Below are 21,291 nucleotides of genomic sequence, written 5' to 3' on the forward strand. Positions count from 1 at the left end.
AAAACAACATTTGAATGTATATAGTACGAGACTTAATATCGATGTTTCAATTCGGTGTACATTGTAAGATTTGAACCTAGGACCAGGCATACGGGTAATTATTTCGAAATCGTGCCATACTAAGTTTCGAAAAGTTGACATTGACTCAATTTGTTGTGCTATTTTGTAGGTCATATGTTTGAATCCATCCAAAAGTTTTCTCACTACCATGGTGTTCATCATATACATATGAATTTGTATTAAAAAAGTAGCATGGATACAGTGAAATGCGAAATCCATGTTAGAATTGGAGATCGCTACGTGACACACACTCTAATTCAAATAACTAACTACGTGACACACACTCTAATTCAAATAACTAATTATGTGACACACTCTAATCCACGTTAGCGTGGGTACTGTTTCAATTTTTTTCAAATAACTCCTCATTAATTAATTTATAGTACTCCCTCTATTCACTTTTATAAGACCTTGAAGGCATTTCAGACAATGTGCAAAACAGTTCATTTTAAGTTGTCTGAAACAACTTACAAAAGTGAACGGATGGAGTATCTCGTTCTGAATGACTAATTATTGCAAGGAAAACACGGGCATGGTAATACATACAGATCCGTTTGCAAATGATAGAAGATTCATTTGTATTCTCAAATGTAGGCGCACCAGGTAGACCAGGGTCGTGTCGGGGTGGACACTGCTTCGGTGCCTTAAAGGCAACTGCCCTTGGGTGACTGACATGTGGGCCAACCACCTATTGGGCCCACATGTCATGGACACAAAGGCAGGTGCCTTAAGGCACCGAAGCATAGTCCTGTCGTGGTGGTCGCCTGTGTCGGACGGACGCGTAGCACCCAGCCACCCACCCCCCTCCCCCCCAAAAAAGGACGACAACAATATAAGTTCGCGCTTCCATGTTTCGGATTGAAATATCTGGCGGTCCCAATTCTAGCCCTGCAAAATCTCTCTTCTCCACCATCCCATTCCGTGCCCAGATTGCTCAAATCCCTAATTCGCCGCCATCCCTCGAACCACCCCTTGTCTCATCTCTTTCCCCATCGTTCCCCACCTCTGTGCCGGACGACAACGACGAAGACGATGGTCGCGCTTCACCACCGCACCGGAGCTACCTCATCTATGCCCTCATCCACCGCACTGGGTGGTCCATCGACAATGTCGTCCGCGGCAACCGATGTGCCTCACAAACACCGAGTTCCACCGCATCAGGTGTGCTTCACCGACGCTGTCTCCCAGCTCACCGGGGCTACTTAATCGAGTACATCGTCGCACCTCCGCCCCTCGAGGCCGTTGGGGCTTCACCAACGGTCTCGTCCACCGCATCGTAGCGCTCCGCTGCCACTCAAGATCTGCATCTGTGCGCAGCCAGCCAACGCCAGTGCATCACCCTCAACGGCTCTGAAGTGACCCACACTATAGCTAGGCGAGCATGCCCAAACGCCGGCCCGAACTAGGTATCCACACATCACTCCCTTCTGCACTGTTCCGACGATGTTTGGATATCCTTTCACTGCTCTCTTAGCTTACACGCCTATGCAACTCTGACTTTAACTCTTATTTCTTCTGGAGATATCGTCTGAAACAAGCAAATCCATTTTTTAGCGAAGCATGACGGCGCTACGGAATCTGGTACACATCCTGCACACCCGTATAACCTTGTAAGTATCTGTCCTCCGGTACAACATCAAGGTCGATTCCTCTTATTTTATCAACCATTCGCCGTGTCAAAAATGCAGAGGGGGATGCAAGGAGCACAAGGCCTGCACATCCAAGCAAGTGGTTACATGGACTTGTACATGGAACATCCCAAGCGCAAGCAGAGCTGCAGTGAGCCTGTACAACAAGCTAGCATAAGTCCCTGCATTTCATTTAATTCGTACTGGCATCCGTGTATGATTTGTGTGAAGTGGCTGATCCACGAATTCAAGTTACCAGCGGAGAACATTTAACTTAAAAAATACGAAGGCACTGGCACTCCGGAAATCAACATAACTTGAGAAATGTGAAGCTACATGCACTTTGAAAACTAGCTAATGATCCAAAGTAGTTCAGATTATAAACACTAAATGATGCAAGCACCAAAAAACACAAAATTCAACATGGTCTACAAGGACTACAAACATGGTCTGTACCTGCTTGAATTATTCGTTCTCTCTCTGAAAATATCGAAGTGTAATTGCACGTATAACCAGTGCGCAAACTGCATATCAATATATCTATCCTGCACAAGTATGCCAATAGTTTCAAACAACAGATTAGAAAAGTATTTATGCTATGTTTTCATGATAAGGGGACTTTCTGGTAGATGGCCTCGACGTTTCCTCAAGCTATGAAAATGCACTATAATTTGCTTGTTATCAATGCCTGCAAATCTCTGTCTATCTCAACATAGTAGATCATCATTAGACACTAAATCCTTCAATGAGCTTGCAAAATTCTTGCATTAGATCCCTCATTAGACACTTCAGGAGCATGTAAAATGTTTGCATCAAATCCTTCATTAGCAGTCTGTTCGTTAGACACTTCAGGCTCAAGAACAACATGAGCTTGTATGTTTGCACTGGAAACTTGATTAGATACATCAGATTCAGTCAGTTCAGTATTGATTGGGGGAGTTATAAAATAAGTAGAAGTTGGTTTCATTTTCTCATAGATTCCCTACAAACAAGCAGTTTTACAACACTGTTAGGTTTAACTATTGGCCAGAAATTGAAGAGTTGAATTAGATATAATCAGGGATGTGATGTACCTGCTCGTTGCGCATGCTACTCTTGCAAGCTGCGATTGTCCGTTTGCGCAAGCTCGATGCCATGCCCATGCTGCCGCCGGTGCCTCCCACGCAGGCTACACCCAGGGTTGGATCTTCATCTTCTTGTCCTTCCGTTCGCTTGAAGCCCGGCGACCTCCCTCCAACGAGGGCGCGAGGAAGTGTTGTGTCGGTCTGTCCAGCGGCGGCTAGGTTAGGAGCGAACCAGACTGGAGGCTGGAGCGAATGAATTGGGATTTTTCCTGCTGTCGATCGATATGGGAGGCGCTCGTTTGGGCCGCGAGCCTGCTATAGGGCCTGCCTTGCACTTATGTTATTGGCCCATCCAAATTGAAGCATTTTTCTTCATTTTTTACAATGCCTGCTCATGCGTTGGGACGAACAAAACTAGCGTGGGCCAACCTGGACGACTCAAACTAGGTGCACACTTTCCAGCCACCTGAGGCGGCCGCCCATACCAGCCCCTATGGTGGCGTTGCCCATTTTTGCGTGTATGATTGGATAGTGAAAAATATTCTAGTGGCGCTTTTGATTTACCCACAGAATGGTTGAATTGCTTGTTTATATGAACTGGGTTCACCAATAATGTGAAGGATGCCAGTCTTTTCATCCTATTGTAGATTGCTTAGATCTCGATATGCCAAAAGTAATCGCATGAAATATACAGTAAAAGCCAGTGTGATGTGTTTGGCTACAACTAGTCTGACTACACGTTCTCATATAACATATCAAGGATGCACCATCTTACCAGATTAACCATTCGACTTACCCATGCAGTGTGGGAAGAATGAAGTATTGGGACTACGTATCCAAGCAATTGCTGCCATGGACTCCTTCGTACAACCTTGTAAGCGAAAAAGAAGTTGCAGTGTGCCTGTACAAAGAACTAGCGTAAGTTCAGTTACCTGCTTCTCGGAATTTTAGTTAGCCACTTATTGCAAAATTGTTCAATTATGTTGCTTGGCTTAATTTAGTTTGCTACTGATTACATAATGGCACAGCCTGTTAATCATATTGTAGACTGCGCCTATCTATGTGTTTGATACTTACTGTTAAGAATTACCTGTTTGCCTTAACTTAAATATCTACTTGTTTGTTTAACTGCTTTGCTGCTGCAACAGCGGGTTACAATGATGTTAATAACTACTTTTCAGCATCCAATTGAAACTCTTTAATTCCTTGTTTGTTTAACTGGTTTGCTGTTATAACTCCTAATTGAGATGTTTTGCTAACTACAACTTTTCTGAATCCAATCGGAACTTTAATGGCAAAACAGGTTAGCCCAAGATCAAAGAGTGTGGTCCCCATGGACGATGCATCATCCCATAGCAGTGGCACCGGCCCAATCGTGCATTATGAATTGCCAACTGCTGATGCTCTAGAGGCTAAACTAGTGGTAGAAAGAGATTCTGCTTCTGCACTTAGAGATGAAGTTGACATGTTGAGGAAGCAAACAGCACAATCACAAGCAGTACTCAAGACAACCATTAAATATTTGGTGGATTTGAAAACGAAGCAAGATGAGACTGACCAGATTGTTAAGGTTCTGAAGGAAAAAAGGAAATTAAATTCCTACTTGGTAAATCATAGGTGAAATGTTCTTTCCATATTTGAATAACCTTTGTGTTGTCTGTTCATTTAATCAATCAAACCATTTGTTTTAGAGATCATGTAATAATTTTTTTTTGGTTTGTAATTTTATTTGAGCACAAGTCTGTATTAATTGATAAGACTCGAAGACATTTCATTTGGATTGCTGTGCCAGATGTACAAATATGCCAATCGGGCTGAATGTGCATTCAGCAATAGTAGTAGTATAGATGGACCATAAGTGGCACACATCGGAAAGGGCCAAGATGCTGGCTAAAAAAAGGATGCTGTTGTAGCCAAAAAAAAGTATAGTGACCTGCCTTATGTATGTTAGTTGATATTATTGATCCATATACTCTATAAGTGTTTATATGTCTGTAAGTTCTGTATATTTGGTTGATTGACTCGGCATTTGAATCTTGATACATCGCTTGTGTACATATCTAAATGGGAGTACACATTATGCTGCGTGTGACATTTGAGTTGGACATGAAGTGTTTCAAATATTCGAATTCACCTTAAACTGGATTCTAGTTTCTGAATTTGAGTATCGGCATTTGTAAACCATATTCATATGTGACAGTGGAATACATCTTTGTCGTCCTTTTGAAGATATATAAAAACACATAGAATGATTTATAAAGATTCATATAGGAATACAAAATGGATTCGAATTTAGTTGCCAGGGTAAACGTGGATGCTTATTGTCCCAAAATTTGAAAGAAGCAGCAAAATGTCCACTCCCACGTCGGCTGCACGAAGCCAGGTGTTTGGGAGATGGAAATTACTGTCTACCCATTACATGAACAATCCATCGGCCCGATTTCCACTACTTTAAATTGGGGTAGGTTAGTAACTTCAATTAGACGTCACACGACCGCCTCTAAGCCCATTCCGACACGGTGGGCGTCAAACATGGGTGGCAAAACACATTTGATTCAAGCTCGTCCAAAAGACCACTGTTTCTCCCTCCGTTCCCCATTTATACACGGTGGGCGGCAAAACAAACTCGACTCGGCCGAAATCGGTGTAGGAAAATATTTTCAATAGGGGCAGGTTTGTAACTTCACTCAGACATGACACAACCGCCCTACCTGTCAGCCCTGTTCATACACCGTGGGCGCCAACCATGGGCGCCAACCACCCTCTCCTCACCCGAAATCGCTCTGGGCAAATATTGGCGAGGTGCAAGATTACCGTCCTATCCCCTACCGACGAGACGTCCAAATTTTAAATGGGGGCTAAGTTCGTAACTTTCCCATATTCTTCAGACAGGCGCGTCCCAAAAACATGGTTCCCGTACCTCTCCCTCCATTTTCCCATTCATACATCATCCGCGCTAGAACATCCCATCCCCACACCAGCCTCCGTCTGCCACCCCATCCATCGCCGCCGTCCTCCACCACATCCATCGCCACCGTCCTCCACCATGCCGGAGCACCTACCAAGACCGCGTCGTCCACTGCTAGAGATGGACGTTTCTCATCCATGGCGACGGACAAATAGCCTTGCATCGTGTCCTCTCGCTTCATCGGCGCCGTCGTCCATTTTGCCAGGGGCCGCTCACAGGACCTTCTCTTCCACCGCAACGAGACTTATCCCCTGATGCACCCGTCTACCGTCGCAGATCTGCTTCAATGCCACCGATAGCCATCGCACCCCCGATGCCTACACGACGCCGCAAGAGAGGTGGTACTTCATATCTCCTCAATTTTTTGATCTCAACCAGAAAATAGATCTTAACTTGGTTACTCTACTTTCTTTTCAGCTCTTAGAATTTAGTTCTTAGTTCTAAGCAAACAATGGATGCTAAATATCATTTCTCCGGTTTGCAGCTTCAAATCTGCCATGGCACAGCCATAATACGGTTTAATTGATCATGCTTAGGGTTTAATTGATCATGTTGGTTCCGTGGTGGTTTCTTTAATAGAAATCAAAGGGGAAACCCTCTTTTGCTAAAAAAATATGCTTACAATTTTCCCCTCTTATGATCACTATACGATCAGAATACGTGCTTCGTGTCATAATAACACTGCTCCACCCATCAAGCTAAACAAGCTTAGATGTTCAAATACGAAACTGATATTATTAAAACAGAGTTGTTTAATTTGTCATCTAAATGTTCCTAAATTAGTTTCGAAAATGCATGTTCGCTGCTCGGGTGTATATCTCTACAGGGTGCCCACGGTAGGCCGGTCCACCCTGGGATTTTAGGTCGTCCTAGGCCTCGATTCCCCTATGTTCTGCTGCGCGCTTCCGATCTCTACTCGCCCCCAGCCGCCTGCATCGCGGGCGACTTGCTGTCCCCGGACGGCATGACTCTAGGAGGAGACACCGGACTAATAGGAGGCCAGGAGCCGCTCGCCTAACAGCGTCACTGCTGCCCGGGCGTGCCGCCGTGCCTACCTTCCCAGTCCGTTCAGGGCCTAGGCGTGCAGCACCCACCAAGCCAACCCGATTTATCCTGAGGTACGTCCTCAACACTCAGTAGCCACTCCTAATCACCCATTTTCTAATTGATTCCTTACTCATTAGGCAGGACTGTCATTATGTTTTGTTGTGTGCTCAGTGCCACCTACACTTAATGGTTTAGATGTATTTTGGTAATCTTTAGTACCTCTAAAGTTCACAGGGTTTTCAAAATTCCAGCCCTCGGAACAGAAACTAGTCATTTTGGATTGTTGGTCGTAGTGACATTGACCCAGATTACTACTGCAAGCTAGGTTTGTTGACAATTTTACTTGTCTTTCCTACTCTTTCGATATAATATCCAATTATTCACGTCGATTAGTTGTAAACAATAAGTGCTAGACAAACTTCTTCATTCAGATTTTGGACGGTCTCTTACTGCAATTATAATTCTGCATACTTGTCCTAATAAGCTCACAAGTAAATGATTGATTCACTACATCTATGCTTGCCTTGTCATATTTGATCTCAAAATTCTTTTAGGGTAGACCACCCTGTTTCTAAATACTGGAACCGTAGACATGAGTGAATAGTATTTCTCTATGTGATCTCTTCCATCATGTGTGGGTAACGAACACTGCATTGTATAGAAAGAAAGTGTCATTTCCAGCTTTTACATAGGTTTCGATCTTTTACATGGAATACAATCTGCCTACTTGCTTTGTGTCGCACTACCAACACTCCACCCTTGAAGCTAAACACTACGCCACTCATAATTGCTTAGTTTATTTGTTCAAATACGAAATTCATATGATTCTAATGTTCCTACTTCAGTTTTGAAATGTGTGCCTGCCTGTTATAGAGACATAAGGGGTTTGTATTTCTGTGTGTGGTCTGGTCAGCACGGTTGGGGAGGTGAACTTTGCATATGCAGGGGTTTATAGGGAGACACTCACCATGTTGAATCTGCAATGCATTCCATAGATAATCTGACTACTTTTTACGTTTTCATGAATCTCAGATTCTGAACAGCATGCGCGCATGAAAAGAATAAAGCAGAACAATGCCATGGCTGTCAAACTTGGCATTAAGGGACTGAAATCAAGTCTGGATGGAAAAAAGGTGGAAAGTGCCATTGATTATCTGAATGGCAAGAAAGTCGCATTGTTAAAGGTGAAATGTATATCTCTGTTTGCACAAAAAAGGTGGAAAGGTGGGTGACTAACAAGTGATGAAACCTGCATCAAATGAAAAGAAGCATGTTCCTTATCTGAATGGCAATCCTACAAGGAAAGTAGAAATTTCTAAAGCAGTGGCATTGCTAGATATTAGTGTGGGCATTAGGATTAACTATGACAACCATTAAATATGACATTACTTTGGGCACGAGAGAGTCGGCGGACCAGGACAGTTGCATTTCTAACAAAAAGAACCAACTTATCTTAATGGGAAATTTAGCAGGACATGTAAAAAAGTGCCATTGATTCATATTACTGGAGGCATTACATTGAAAACAACATTGGTTTAACGTGTCCTTACTTTTAACAGTGCGACTGCTACATTTTACTAGTGGCATTACATAAGAGTGGCTCGGGGCAACAAACATCAGAACAGGATATCTGGGTTGGTCCCATTTTTGCTTGGTATAGCCACCTTATACTGTGTGAGGCTAGCAAATCTAGTGCTGGACTTACTCTATTGACTTGTCCCCCAGTCCCCACTTTCTTTCCTTTCTCAACCAATAGATCGGGTTTATATTGAGTTTGTACTACATTTCCCTTTATTTCCCTATTAGACCTAGAGACCGGTTGGATAGCCAGTATCTGCTACTTTTCGCCCCCATTATTTCCTCTTTCGACCAAGTCCTAGATTCAGGTAACAAATCTTCCCCCACCCCCACCCCCTTTCGTCCATGTTTAAACCCAGTAGTACTAGATTCAAGTTCATGAACTAGTTTTACCTCTTAACCATAAAAAATTATGTGGTTTTCGAACAGCCGATTGATCCTATCTACGAGGGGGCCTGAGAAATAGTAAAAGATACAAATGCAGCAATGTCAGGAGCTCAGGAAGTAAAGCAAGGCTGGTTTCGAAGGAAGTTATACCTGATGGTCGCCGGGATGTCGCTAGGTGGGCGGCGGGAGGCCGGATCTGCCCACACTATGACAGCAAGGAAGAAGGGGTCCGAGGCCCTCCCTCGCCAGCGGTGCTTGGGAGAGAACGGCAAGGCAGGCTGATCGGGACGCGCCAGCAGTGTGTAAGAGTCTTCGCTGAGGACGACCGCGTGAATGTTGCACCTTATCACCTTCCCTGACGGAGAGGATCCGGCTGGATCTATGACCAGCGGTGAGTAGAGAGAGAGATAGATAGATAGATAGATAGATAGATAGATAGATAGATAGATAGATAGAGAGAGAGAGAGGCCACCGCTATCGTGTTTAGATCTGGAGAGGACGAGACAGTGTGAAGAGAACAACACTAGCAAACAAGCATGGAGGCTCCTTCCTATATAGTGGAGTACTAGTTTTCTTTTGTCTACCGGAGCCGGCTTGACCTCATCAATGACTGTTGAGAAGTCTTCATGCACGTGGCCCGGAGGCGCAGTTATCGTCATTTTGATTTGAAGCACCGAATTATAACATATAACACGAAAAAATGCCACATGACAAGAAATCATAACCTCACTGCCCAAAGGAGACAACATGAATCCCGACGGACAAACTAGACGAGGAACAAAGCTCAAATTAAAGATAAACTTGTAGAAAAGGGGTCCGTCAATAGATGTCCTAATAAACATAGCCGGCTTGACCTAGATGGCAGTCGAGTAGTCTTCGTGCATGTGCCCCCAATGACGAGCCCAACTCAGTTGTCGTTGTTTAACCGTCGCAGTGATCCGAAGCACATGACACCGAATTTTGCGAGATGGCAAGAAAACTTTTTTTAGATTTCTCACCACAACTACAGCCCTATACAACACAACCTGCACGATATGTAGACGATAGCCAATACAGGCGTGTCTGCTAGAGTCTGGTCACATGTATGGACGAACTGATCTTCCGTGTCTTACAGGGATCGTCCAGGCACCAACGTAGTACAACACTTCTCTAGTACTATCGCTCGTCTCCCTCTTCTATTAAGTCACCCAACTTGCGGGGCCAGGGAGTGTGCCTAGGGTCAGTTCTCAATTGCGGTCCCACATGTGTGTGCAAACGCAATATGACGCACGTTCCATTTGGAGAGCAGCATGCCAGACCGACCGACCGTCTTGGGTGTGACGCGAACGCGACGGGCGTGCTGTATACTCCGTACATGTGTACCGCTGTTTTCCAGAGGCTTTGCTCCATGGCGCAATCCATGGATACAAAATTAGTATACTGTACTATTTAAAAGTCGAGGGCGGGGCTTTTCCTGTGCGATAGGCGGGGCAGTTCTACCTAGTCGGTTCGACAGAGACGCGAGAAGATGAGGGAGTAGGCTGCTGCAAACGTAGGGCTATGTGATTTGACAGTGAGTTACTGCTGGACAGGCGGGGCCCCGTGATTTGACTTACCATTATCATTTTAACTGTGGCGCTAGGACCGGCGTGAGTCTCCCGATTCCTGACCACCTCCATACAGGTGCCTCTCCCAATGCTCCACCATGTAGTAGAGGCTGGCTCTTGCATGAGAGCCCACTTCTCCACTTTTTCCTTGCCTCTCTTTCCTCCACATATGCAAAAATGCCATGTAAAGCGCACTATTGTACTTACTTGCTCCTACAGGTGCTAAGCTTGCCACATAGGCATAAAGTCTGATGTGGCAAGCTAATCAAGAAGAGAGAGACTAGTTTGGTGACCCAAGGAAGAAACGGTGCTAAGCGCATGTACCTAGGTGAAAAGACAATTTTGAGTCTATAGTTAATTAAATGAAGCAAACTTAGCAACAAAATCCTTCTCCCCGATGCTCTCCCCTTGTCCCCCCCACCCCCACACAATGGTGTTCTGGTGGAGGGGGTCGCCGATGTTCTAGCAGGGGGTGGAGATGGTGTTTTCTGGTTATGCTCCATGGATTAGGTGTCAGATTCCGGGCTCCGCAGACCCAAGAAAGGTTCAAACTCAGCGGCGTGTGCAAAGAACTCAACCTCTCAAGCCCACCGACTCGCAACTCTCATGACCTAGCTAGATGAACAGAAGGAAATGGACACAATAGTTTACCCAGGTTCGGGCCACCTTGCGGTGTAAAACCCTACGCCTGCTTTGTGGTGGATTAGCCTTGCGGGGGGGTGAGGATGAACTAGTACAAGTGGGGAACAGCTACAGGAGGCTTGTTCGTGTGATGAGCTCTGGGGATACGGTCCCTCAAGGACTCGATGATTTGACCCCCTCAACGGTGGTGGCTAGGCTATATTTATAGTGGCATCGGTCCTCTTCCCTCAAAACTTAGGCGGGAAGGGATCGCCCAATGACCAATTTTAAAAGGGGACAAGTACTACACTTGGTCCTGACGAAATCTGGTCTTCGCCTGCAAAGCTTCTGATCATGACGTCATGGTGGGCTCGACGATGACATCCATCCTGCCATTCTAGCGGTCATGGTCTCGTATCACGCAAACGGCAACCTTTGGCCGATTCGTTGGGACTCCGCACCTGCACCTGCCTCCTTTGCACCAAAGAGGAAACCTGCCGCCCTGCGCCCGCTAGGGCGTTCCTTGCCTTGGTCATCATGGCTGATGTCATTTCAGCCTCATGAGGTGAGGGCCTGCATAGAAATCTCCGCTCCTTCGGAGGCTGCATGAGGAGGCCGCTCCTTCGGGAGGTCTTGATGTCGCCCACCTCGCGAGGCTTGGCCCCTCGCGAGGGTCTTGTCTTGTCGTGGTTGAAGCTGTGTCATACAAGGCTGTCGATGGAGCCATGCCGTGGGCGATGGGCAGGTAAGTCTGGGTACCTTGCTTCCGGAGACGCTGATAGAAGCCCCTGGGCCCAATGCGCGCTCGCACTTGGCTTCGAGGCGAAGCCATAGGGAAAGTGCGGACTGCCATGGGCCCGAATATCCCATGGTCTGGGTCGATGAGTGGCGTTTGATAAGACGTGGGCGCCTCCGCTTCCCCACGCTGCCTCAGTAACCCTCTGATTGGAAAACTGCCTGTTGCAAGCGCAGCCTTGCCATCATTGTCCGCCGCACTCGTCCTGTGCTCCCTTCTTCCCTTGCGAGCTTGTGCGCCCTTCTCCGAATGCCGGACCCCGCCCTTCTTCCTCTACAGCCATGGCTCCAAGATTGAAGAAGAAGGTGGAGGACGCGCGCCTGAGGGTCCTTCGTCAGGGTTGGAGCCCGCACTGGACCGGTCGATGGTGATCAACCAGGAAGTATTGGACAAGGTCCGCTTGTCCCTCGCGACCGATTCCAATGAGTGGAAGGCGACAAAGGCTTGTCATGCCTCTTGAGATTTGTTTGAGATGGGAGCCACCGAAATTCCTCTTCATCTTCATGCCCTCTCGATCGACCTGATCCCTCGTTTCTCAGATTTCTTTAATGTCATGCTCTCACATTACGAGATCTATGCATTGCACCTGGATCTCGCCTCCATCGTCCTCCTTTCCATCTTTGCCTACTTGTGCGAGGCCCTCGTGGCATTTCCCCATCCGTGGCCTTGCTCCGCCACTTCTTCTTGCTCCATCTTGTCAGCGGCAGGCAACGCTCTGGGTGCATGTCCTACCAGGCGGTGGCGGCGATGGCTTGCTCCAGCATCGACTTCACGTTCCGCATGAACACCACATGATTACGGGAGTGGTGGGTGTATGTGGATGCTGCTGTGCTTAGCCCCATGCTCCTTCTTTTGATTTCGTTGGCGACCCCAAGCTCCGGCTGGGGGCACACGGAGCTGGCTGACTGTCGGCTTGGGCACGTCCGATCTAGGTTGTGCAAGCTGAAGGAGGCAGGGGTGACAGCGTCGATGGTGGTGAGGGAGTTCATTTGGCGACGCATCGCACCGCTTCAGCACCATTCGCGCCCAATGTGGACCTTCACGGGCCCCAGAGATCCGATGAGGCTTCAGGTGACTTCGCTTTCCTCCAAGACGCTGGGCACCGTGCTTGAGCTCCTGATGGGCAACCCGGCTCCTGCCGTGCTCCTTGCTGAGGGGGCCTCCTCTTGTACCATTGCTCGAACAGAGAGGACTTCGTCAGGCAGATGCCGCAATTCCACGAGTGGGGGCTGCTTCCCACAGGCCAGAAGGGGCCTCGCGAGAACCCCGTTGTGGTGGGGCCCATGCTTGCCCTTCTAATGGTAGCAGCAATGCACGTGCCGCCGACCGCTCCGAGGTGGCCCTGGGAGGCTGGACTCCTCCTGATGCTCTTGAGATGGCCCTCAGGGGCCAGGTGCCGCCAGATGCTCCTGAGGTGACTCCCCGTGGCCTTGAGGGCAACCCGATGGGAGCCCTTTCCGTAGCCGCAATTATCTCCCCCACCTCTGGGGGCAGCATGCCCCACTCTAGCACGCCTCCTCCGGCCGTCGAGGTCTCCCACAAGAGGAGATTCGGGAGCTGCCGCGGCATCACCCCGCGGGCCCTGAAACAGAGGATACGGGTGGCTGATGATGAGTAAGTACCTCTCCCCTTGGATTCTTGCATGACGAGTTCCCTCATGACATTTGCCCTTCAGGCTTCCTCCTTCCTTGACGATGATCCCACTCGTGATGCGCCCTGCAAGGGCCCTGGAGCCAGCCGTCACCCCAAGGCTCCTGAAGCAGGCGGCCACCCAGGAGGAAGTGCCGTCCCTAGAGTCGTGGTCGCCGGCGGAGGATCGTGAGCCCCCTCTCCCGGCGCCTCACCATCAGAGCAGCCTCCGCAACACGGAGGCCGCACCAAGGGCCCTTCCGATGATCCTCACGAGTGATTGGGCGTCTCACATGGCAGCTTTGTCTTCGAGCGACGGAGCTGCGCCCCGCTGCCCGGAGCCCGGAGTTTGAGGGGTGGCCGAAGAGGCTCCGGCCGCCGAGCCCCTGCCAAGGGCGAGCGAATCATCCCGCGCCTCTCCATCCTGTCAGGGCATAGAAGAGAGGCTCGACCAAGCGTTGGAGCTCGCACCGGGGTGGAGCGCCGTCCGCCACAACCTTTTGCACGCAGCAGCAGGAGCACTTGGCCGGCTTGGAGTGGAGCTTGCTGATGTCGAATCTCGCCTTGAGGTGGAAAATGTCCGCCTAGCACGCGAGTGGCATCAGCTGAAAGTTGCGGTCAATCTTGCGCACCTGCGGCACGAGCGCACCCGCGCAGATGTCGAGGGGTCCCTTGCGGCTTCTCGGGAGGCCTACACCCGTGCTGAGGAGGGAGCGGGGGCCACGGAGCAGCGTCACGAGGCGGCCGAGGAGCACGAGAAGGAGCTTCGAGTCTTGAACGCTGATCTTGAGCTGCAGGTCCGGACGTGCAGGGCCGCCCTTGCAGATGGCCAGGCGGAGCCCTTGTCGACACGACCGGGGCTCGGGGTCACGAGGAGGCGCTGGCACTCGAGGCGATGGTGCAAAGCTTGGAGCATGACCGACTCGAGGAGATGGAGCACCAAGTAACTTCGGTCGAGGAGGCCCTTGCTTCCATGGAGGCAAAGAGTCAGCTGGATGTCGATCGGAAGGTGGCGGAGATTTTCCAATCCCTTATCATTGAGTATCATGGGAAATTGGGGCTTCAGGAGGCCCGCTTCAAGCAACAGTAGGCCGAGCTGCAAGGCAAAGCTGATGCCCTCAAAGCCCAGCTTGCCGCGGCAAAGCAGCACGGGAAGGCCGCCAAGGAAGCCCGAGCCGTCGTCGAGGACGACTTGTCCTATCTTAGGCATCAGGTCGCAGGCGTCTCGTCCCTTGTGGGGAGGGTGTCGGACAATGCGAACCACCGCCGAACGCTACAATGAGAGCACTCCAAGATACTTGACGTCCTCAGGGCGAAAGCCCACCGCACCTTGGACATCATCTGTGAAGAGAGCGCGCCTGCCTGCATGAGGCCGACGACACCGGCAACCTGCACTTCTTTACCCAAGTCGTGACCTGCCTTGCAAGCAGGGCCGCGAGGGCTCACCAGCTCGTCGAAGAGAAGAGCCGGGATCTCCTTCGGCGTGCATTCTTGCGCGTCTTCAGCTATCTTCTCAGACGCGATTCGTATTTTGACTTCAATGCCCTCAATAGCCCCTCTGCCCGGAGTCATACAGGTTGACCTTGTGAGCTGGGTGGACGATCATGTGGATAACCTGATCAACGAGTTTGCTCTTGCTGATGATGTGGCTGCACTCGCGACCAGGGAGGGCGAGGCTGATGATGATGGTGATGATGGCAATATGAGCGATAGCACGTCCCTCTAGGCATGTACTTGTCTGTTCTTCTTATAAAGATATTTGGATGTGTCCCTACGGGGAGTGAAAGCATTTTTCCTTTGGGGGAGGATGGTCTCCTTGTGGTGCATGGAATGATGATATGTTTCATGAGTTAATTTCAGAATGCGTTGTCTTAAGCCAGGGGGCTCTTAACTAGAGTAGCTGGTGTGATTTACCTTTCATGTTCACGACCTTGGGCTGGTTCTTGCGCCGCGGAGGTGCCTTCCTCCCGGGCGAGCCCTCTGGGGGCTCCCATGGGAGGGGCTTCCTAGAGTGATTGCTGGCTCTCTCATGGGCGCTGCGCGAGGAGCCAAACGCCAAAGCTCTTTGCAAGGTGTGCACGCAGGCGAGCATGCGGCAGCGGCGTCCCTGGCCCTAGGGGGACCTTGGCCTGCCTAGGTGCACACAGCACACCCAGCCCCCGCTCGCCGGGTGCTCGCGGGGAGGGGTAGCAAGCAGGCATTGTGCTTTCCAAGCGAAAATCGAAGAGCAAAGAACATCGCGAGTCAAAAAAATTCCCCCTTTTCTTTTAGTAAGCACATGAAACTCCAAATTCATTCAAAGCTGGCAAATCAGGTTATAGAAAAAGGGCAAAGAGAACAGCCGCGTCTGGTGCCTATGATAGTATTCTCACCAGCCCAGAGCTAAGTGCTTCTACTGGGCGTGGGCATAGTCATTTGGGGATAGTGTCGACGGCCAGCGCGGAGCATGGTGCTTCCACATGGACGTTGGCGGGAGCCCCCGTGAGACCCAGGGGTAGCACTCAGGAGACTCTGGGGTGTGTACTACCCCACTCATTATTACGTGAGAGTGTCACGATAGGATATCTTCACGTGCGCTCCTCGCTCCTCGTGGCGACCCCACCAAGCGCATCCTGCTCCCACCATTAGGGTGTCTAGAAACCAGGACAAGACCAAGGGGCAAGGGGGTACGCTGGCGGGGGTCGGGCAATCGCAGGCTCTCTTCCGAGGGAAGGGCTCGCCGATGCCTTCCCCAATGGAGGACCTACCTCCGGATGGCATGCACTATCGTCGGGGTGGCGCCCTGCTACTCGAGGTGCGGAGGGGGCTCTGGTGCTAGGCTCCCACCATGTGGCTCTCAGGGTGCTCCTCCTGCCCGGGGCAGGTCCAGCGTCTCGAGATATGCAGTTTTGGCAAGGTTAATTTGCAAACCCTGATGACCCACAAGTATAGGGGATGTATTGTAGTCCTTTTGATAAGTAAGAGTGTCGAACCCAACGAGGAGCAGAAGGAAATGATAAGTGGTTTTCAGTAAGGTTCTCTCTGCAAGCACTGAAATTATAGGTAATAGATAGTTTTGTGATAAGATAAATAGTAACGAGCAACAAGTAAATAAAGTAAATAAAGTGCAGCAAGGTGGCCCAATCCTTTATGTAGCAAAGGATAAGCCTGGACAATTTCTAATAATGAGGAAGGAGCTCCCGAGGACACATTGGGAATTATCGTCAAGCTAGTTTTCATCACGTTCATATGATTCGCGTTCGGTTCTTTGATAATTTGATATGTGGGTGGACCGGTACTTGGGTACTGCCCTAACTTGGACAAGCATCCCACTTATGATTAACCCCTATTCCAAGCATCCGCAACTACAAAAAGGAGTATTAAGGTAAACCTAACCACAGCATTAAGCATATGGATCCATATCAGCCCCTAACGAAGCAACACATAAACTAGGGTTTAAGCTTCTGTCACTCTGGCAACCCATCATCTACTTATTACTTCCCCATGCCTTCCTCTAGGCCCAAATAATGGTGAAGTGTCATGTAGTCGACGTTCACATAACACCACTAGAGAAAAAGACAACATACATCTCATCAAAATATCGAACGAATACCAAATTCACATGACTACTAATAGCAAGACTTCACCCATGTCCTCAGTAACAAACGTAACTAATCACAAAGCATATTCATGTTCATAATCAGAGGAGTAGTAATATGCATAAAGTATCTGAACATATGATCTTCCACTAAGTAAACCAATTAGCATCAACTACAAGGAGTAATCAACACTACTAGCAACCCATAGGTACCAATCTGTGGTTTTGATACAACATTGGATACAAGAGATGAACTATGGTTCTTAGAGGAGATGGTGCTGGTGAAGATGTTGATGGAGATTGACCCCCTCCCAATGGGAGGATCATTGGTGATGATTTCCCCTTCCCGGAGGGAAGTGTCCCCGGCAGAACAGCTCTGCCAGAGCCCTAGATTGATTCCGCCAAGGTTCCGCCTTGTGGCGGCAGAGTTTCGTCCCGTAAGCTTGCCCACGATTTTTTCCATGGTAAAAGTGATGATATAGCAGAAGATGGACGCCGGAGGCCCACCCGGGGGGGGGGGGGCAGGAGATAGGAGGGCACGCCCCCTGTCTCCTTGGCAGGGTGTGGGCCCCCTGGCCTATTTCTTTTGCTCATAAATTCTTAATAAATCTAAAAAGTTGTTTCGTGGAGTCTCGGGACTTTTGGAGCTGTGCAGAATAGGTTTCCGATGTTTTCTCCTTTTCCAGCCAGAATTCCAGCTGCCGGCATTCCCCCTCTTCATGGTAAACCTTGTAAAATAAGAGAGAATAGCCATAAGTATTGAGATATAATGTGTAATAATAGCCCATAATGCAATAAATATTGATATAAAAGCATGATGCAAAATGGACGTATCAACTCCCCCAAGAATATACCTCGCTTTTCCTCAAGCAAAAGTTGAAGTCGAAAAATATGTCCACATGTTTAGAGATGGAGGTGTCGATAAAAATAAAATACGGACATGAGGGCATCATGATCATTCTAATAACAACAACATATATAGATTTTGTCATATGATTTCCTATGCTCAAGTAATAAGCAATTCACAATGTCAAGTATGGTTCAAAAACTTCATTGGGAGCTAACAAACTATAATCTTAGTCATTGAAGCAATTGCAATTTATTGTAGCATCAGAAAGAGTCAATAATAGAGCTTTTCAGCAAGTTGACATACTCAACTATCTCGTAGTCTTCTACAATTGCTAACACTCACGCAATACTTGTTGTTATAGAGTTTCAGCCGAACACTGAGAAAGATAGGGGCTTATTGTGTTGCCTCCCAACGTGTTCACCTTTAGGTGATGTCAACAATAATAACCCATGCTAACTTACATCCAATTGGATATCAATATCATGATCTTTCAAACACGAGGAGCTTGCCAAAGGATAAAATGAAAAACAGAAAGGTGAGGATCACCTTGACTCAAGCATAAAGTAAAAACATGAAGTAGAAGATAGGCCCTTCGCAGAGGGAAGCAGAGGTTGTCATGCGCGTTTAGGGTTGATGCACGAAATCTTAATGCAAAAGAACGTCACTTTATATTGCCCCTTGTATGTGGACCTTTATTATGCAGTCCGTCGTTTTTATTACTTCCACAACAAGTTCGTACAAAGCTTATTTTCTCCGCACTAATAAGTCATACATAATTAGAGAGCAATTTTTATTGCTTGCACCGATGACAACTTACTTGAAGGATCTTACTCAATCCATAGGTAGGTATGGTGGACTCTCATGGCAAAATTGGGTTTAATGATATTTGGAAGCACAAGTAGTATCTCTACTTGGTGCAAGAAATTTGGCTAGCATGAGGGTGAAAGGCAAGCTCAACATGTTTGGAAGGTCAATGACAATATACTTTAACTGAGATGTCGGAAAACATAAACCATTACGTTGTCTTCCTTGTCCAACATCAACTCTTTTAGCATGTCATACTTAATGAGTGCTTCACAATCATAAAAGATGTCCAAGATAATATATTTATATATGAACCCCTCTTTCCTTATCACTTCCTATTAATTGCAACGATGACCAAGGCTACGTTCATCAACTCCCAACAATTTTTATGCCTCATACTTCCTATGTGTGAATTTATCACTATCCATAAGATCAATATGAACTCTTTTATTCTTTCTACTTTCTCAAGATCATAGAAACATAGCAAAGACCTTGACTCAACACTAATCTTTATTATAGATAGCACACGGACTCGATTACAAAAAGAGATCGCAATGCAAAAACCGAAACTACTTGATATCAAACCTTCAAACTACTAGATCAAGATACTACTAAAAAGATCAAACTAAATAAAGTGGTAAAGATAGGGGTGTGATGGTGATACGATACCGGGGCACCTCTCCCAAGCTTGGCAGTTGCCAAGGGGAGTGCCCATACCCATGTGATTATGTCCTCGGAGGTGATGGAGGTGGTGATGATGACGGTGGATAATCGCACATCGAGCGTAGAAGCTCCTCCAACTTGCGGATAATGCCCTTGAGTCCGGTGATATGATCTTTCAACAAGATATTCTCATGTGTGAGATACTTGTTCTGTATGCGAGCTAACTCAATCATCTTGAAAGCTTCAATCTCTGTTGGAGTGAAAAGGTTAGGTAAAGGTTGAGGGATGTCTTCTTCTTTCTCCACCGGAGCTTGAACCTCCATGGCCTTCTTGATCCCTTCATCCTTGTTGATCTCTTCTGGTTCCTCTCTTTTCAGCTCTATCTTCAATAGCCAAGCATCCTTGTCTTCGTTGTTGGAGGAGGGAGAAGTCATGGTGCTCTAAATCTGCAACGGAAACAACTCGAAACGAAAACAGAGGATATTTGCGTGATACGGTGGTCAAAACCTTTGGGAGTATATATAATGATTTTTTAACGACCAAAATACGTAATGTGCAAGAAAACGGAGTCCGGGAGGCACACGAGGTGCCCATGAGATAGGGGGCGCTCCCTCCACTCTCGTGGAAGCCTTGTGTCCCTTTTGGACTACTTCTTTCTTCCTAAAATTCTTAAATAATCCAAAACTGATGAAAATTGCCATTAAAGTTGTTTTGGAGTCGGTTTACTTACCGTACCACATACCTATACCTTTTCAGAGTCTCGAACATTCTGGAAAGTGTCCCTTGTGTATTCCTCAGGGGTTATAGTTTCAATAATATTAGTTTCAATATTGATAGGATTACCTAAAATATAGTGTTTAATTCTTTGACTGTTTACCATCCTCGGATTTGTGCCTTCGAAGTTGTTGATTTTTATAGCACCAGAACGATAGACCTCCTCGATAACGTAGGGACCTTCCCATTTTGAGAGAAGTTTTCCTGCAAAAAATCTTAAACGAGAGTTGAATAATAACACATAATCTCCCACGTTAAACTCACGCTTTTGTATCCTCTTATCATGCCAGCGTTTGACTTTTTCTTGGAAAAGCTTGGCATTCTCATAGGCTTGGGTTCTCCATTCATCAAGTGAGCTAATATCAAACAACCTCTTCTCACCGGCAAGTTTGAAGTCGTAATTGAGCTCTTTAATAGCCCAATATGCCTTATGTTCAAGTTCAAGAGGTAAATGACACGCTTTTCCATAAACCATCTTATATGGAGACATACCCATAGGATTTTTGTATGCAGTTCTATAGGCCCATAATGCATCATTAAGTTTTCTAGACCAATTCTTTCTCGATCTATTCACAGTCTTTTGCAAAATTAATTTGAGCTCTCTATTGCTCAACTCTATTTGACCACTAGACTGCGGGTGATAAGGAGATGCTATTCTATGTTTGACATCATACTTAGCGAGCATCTTACAGAAAGCACCATGAATAAAATGTGAACCACCATCAGTCATAAGATATCTAGGGACTCCAAACCTCGGAAAAATAACTTCTTTAAGCATTTTAATAGAAGTGTTATGATCAGCACTACTAGTTGGAATAGCTTCTACCCACTTAGTAACATAATCAACAGCAACTAAAATATGTGTATAACCATTAGAGGCAGGAAAAGGTCCCATATAATCAAAGCCCCAAACATCAAACGGTTCAATAACAAGAGAATAATTCATAGGCATTTCTTGACGTCTACTAATGTTACCTATTCTTTGACATTCATCACAAGATAAGACAAACTTACGAGCATCTTTTAAGAGAGTAGGCCAATAAAAACTAGATTGTAGTACCTTGTGTGCAGTTCTATCTCCAGCGTGGTGCCCTCCATACGATTCAGAGTGACACTTGTGTAGAATCTGTTCCTGTTCATGCTCAGGCACACAACATTTAATAACACCATCTACTCCTTCTTTATAAAGATGTAGATCATCCCAGAAGTAATGTCTTAAATCATAAAAGAACTTTTTCTTTTGCTGGTATGTGAAACTA

The sequence above is a fragment of the Triticum dicoccoides genome, chromosome 7B, assembly GCF_002162155.2.
Source record: "Triticum dicoccoides isolate Atlit2015 ecotype Zavitan chromosome 7B, WEW_v2.0, whole genome shotgun sequence".
Taxonomy (NCBI): domain Eukaryota; kingdom Viridiplantae; phylum Streptophyta; class Magnoliopsida; order Poales; family Poaceae; genus Triticum; species Triticum dicoccoides.